This window comes from Chenopodium album, chromosome 27, assembly GCF_948465745.1.
Source record: "Chenopodium album chromosome 27, dcCheAlbu1.1, whole genome shotgun sequence".
In the NCBI taxonomy this organism is placed as follows: Eukaryota; Viridiplantae; Streptophyta; class Magnoliopsida; order Caryophyllales; family Amaranthaceae; genus Chenopodium; species Chenopodium album.
Genome location: NC_137860.1, coordinates 24,976,795 through 24,980,249, shown reverse-complemented (window position 1 = coordinate 24,980,249; position 3,455 = coordinate 24,976,795). Strand labels below are relative to the sequence as shown.

Here is a 3,455-nt window from a genome sequence, read left to right as displayed (position 1 = left end):
CTATAATAAGGTCATGTCTACTTCATCTAATTAGAAATGATTTTTTCTAATCTAATGTATGATTTTTTTTTATTTTTTTTTTTTTTTTGTACACTAACAAACTATTAAAAGAAGATTTTCACTGTATTTGCGTTTTGTATTAATGTGTACTTTCTACTGTGAAATTTTTTCATAATTTTTCTAATCACTGAATTACAGCTGATCATTTATTGTCTAGAGGAAAATATCAGCACAATGCTTGCGGATATACGCAAGCATATACCGGATAGGTACGTGCCAAAATTTTAACAATTATCTTGGTATTGAGCTTTACTTAAGTGAACACCATAATCTATGTATTTGGCACTTTCATAAGTATAACAATGGTCAATGAATATTTAAGATTAGATGAATATATATTTCTTGTTTTAGATGTTTTGTTAGCCTTAAAGAAGTGAAAGCAAACTTAGTCAAGATTCAAGACTTGTCATGACATCATCAATGTTTGGCAATGTAGTAATGAGGTTATGCTAAAATTATTAGCTTTTGCCTGAATTTAAATGTTACTTCAGCAACTTAGGGCCTGTTCTCTTCAGCTTAATTTCAATTTAGTTCAGTTCAATTCAGCTCCAATCAGTTCAGGTCAGTTCTAATTTCCTTCTCTCATAAACAATTCATTTCAGCTTTATTCAGTTCAGTTCAGGTCCAATCAGTTCAGTTCAGTTCAGCTCAGTTTAGTAAATCAGAATAGACCCTTATGTGTTTTGACGAACAAGGCCTATTACCCGTTTTTTTAACAACGCTAATTTGATCGTTGCTTTTTATGTTAGACTCCTATTATTAGGGAGATACTTATATAGAATACTGAAGTGTGGATTAATTAACAATAATCAAATGAATATGGTTTAGTTATATTGTTAGAAATAACCTACATATGAGTTGGGATGTTGTCTAACATTGAAAACTTAGGAGACCTAAGTAACATACAATGATACAGCTAGGTTACGTCAATTTTAGATTGAAGCCCGACTTACCGAGCTTGAATATGTTCAATTGTTCATTGCCTCACTCAACTTAATTAATACATAAATAAACGTATATAGTTTTAATGTCACCTAAGTTTGCCCCATATTATAGATGAAAGTAAGGGGTTCGTAAAGTGATCTAATTTATTTTGTGAGGATCGGATGAAGTAAACGTGAGCTAGCACAAATCATTACTCCAACATAAAAAAATTTAGTGCCAAAAACTTTCATTTAAAATATCTGGTCACTTACATCATTCTCAACACTTTCACACTCACCCAAAGTTACTATAATAGGGATACACAAAGTTTCTCTAATAGCAACACACACAGGAAATCTTTTATAGAAAATGTTATTAGCTGTGGTTCTAGAAATAGGAAAAAAAAAAAAAAAAAAACGAATTAAAGGTGTAAATGAGTCGAGCCAAGGCTACTCCAACAAAAACATCTTGTGCCGACTATATTGTCAATTATTCCCACACCGTATGTAACTTGATTTGCCATTTAAATTCTTCACTTTGACGAAATGACCTACCAATACTTCCACTAATGAATTCCCAACCAATTTTGTAAACTAATACACATAAAATTTTCAACATCAGTGTAATTTTTTGGACTGGTTATTTATATTTTTATTATATAGCTTAGTATGGTTGGCAAGAAGCTTAAGCAAGTCTCCTAGTTACATAATTTATGTTAATTCATAACTCATTTTTTAATGTAATTAAAATATTCACCAATTTGTTAACCTTTCTTCCACATATATTATTTTTTTTTTGACTTTTTTATTATTTTTATAGGTTATTTTAATATGAAATGGTATGATTATATTTCAATGTGAATGACATGTCAAACAAGCCGTGTGGAGAAACACCATATTAACCATCATCCAACTACTTGGCTTTTGGATTGTAGTATATATCTCCTCAGATATGACTTATGAATGCAATAATATAAAATAATCTGCTACATAATTAAATTCTCGGGATATACATAACTATAAGTTATATAGCTTAAAGTGACTTGACATAATCCATTTTTAGCAACTTAATTATTTACAAGACAATAAATTTTACCTTGCAAATAATCACCCTCTAGGCCTCTATTTTAGCTATTCAAGTAAGTAAATTACAGAGGATATGCATGAGGGATATCAATATTTTTTTTTTTTTTTTTTTTTTCCGACGGGAGGGATATCAATATTATGGTTTGTTTGATACGAAGGTCATCATGCATTTATGCAATAATTGTCAAAAAATAAAAAATAAATGTTGAGAGTGGGATTTGAACCCACGCCCTTTCGGACCAGAACCTTAATCTGGCGCCTTAGACCAACTCGGCCATCTCAACAAGCTGATCTTTTCCGCAAAAATAAGTTTTAAAATTTCTATTCTTATCACAAATAAACAACAATGTCTGTTGTAAAACTGCAATAAATATTAGACTTGAAACACACTCAAATGAAAAATTAATATTGAAAACTGAAGAGGAGATTAGCGTAGCTATATTAATCGTTGATGTGAATCATGTAATAGATAAAATACTACTCGTAAATACTAATTACAAATTTACAATTAGGGCCTGTTCATATTTACTTAATTTCAGTTCAGTTCAGTTCAGCTCCTAATTTCCCTCTCTCATAAAATATTCATTTCAGCTCAATTCAGTTCAGTTCAGTTCAGCTCTAATCAGTTCAGCTCAGTTCAGCTCCAATCAGTTCAGTTTAGTTCAGCTCAGTTCAGTAAATGTGAACAAGCCCTTAGTGTGAATGATAAAAAGTAGTGAAAATAGGATATGATTAATAAAAGAAAGAAATGATAAATAATATTGAGTCATTTTCCAAATTAGGATGGGTATTGTAATTATCAAAATTAGATGGAAATTAAAATTGTTGCATACTTGCAATTAATCAAAAGTGAAGGGAAAACCTGGCCTTTAGAGCAACTTCAATGGCAAGCCAATTGTAAAATTAGCTTGTCATGCCACATAAGCTTTCAAGCTAATTATGTTTGTAGCTAGTTAGATCCCCAATGGCTAGCTATTAGCTTACTATTTAAATTATCAATTTATTATTTTTATCTTAACTACTAATTGACATTTAACATTTTCTTTTTGGCAAGTTTTTTTCAAGCAAATTAGCTTGGCAAAGCTAATTTGCTTGATTAAGCTAATTACATATTTTGACTCCAATGGTCAAGCTAGTAGGTAGGGACTATTTAAAATTGCAAGCAAGTCTTTATCTACAACCATTGAAGTTGCTCTTATACCACATCTCTATACAATATCCATCTATTTTTACACTCTCTCAAACTCTCACTTTTTTCAAACTTATCTTATTGTATGTATCTATATGAAATGAGTAGAAAAATAAAGCTAAGGTTTAGAAATAGGGTGGGGATATTTTATTATAAGCACAACAACAATGAAATTACTAATGTACGTGGTAATGGAC

The 3,455-nt window shown here is 30.3% G+C and overlaps 1 non-coding gene across 1 annotated transcript; it reads right to left on the bottom strand.

Moving 5' to 3' along the window:
- Window positions 1-2,272: 2,272 nt before the first annotated feature.
- On the bottom strand, window positions 2,273-2,353 carry TRNAL-AAG (transfer RNA leucine (anticodon AAG)). Its single transcript has one exon. It is a non-coding gene; the product is annotated as a tRNA-Leu (tRNA).
- Between the last annotated feature and the right edge of the window lie 1,102 nt (window positions 2,354-3,455).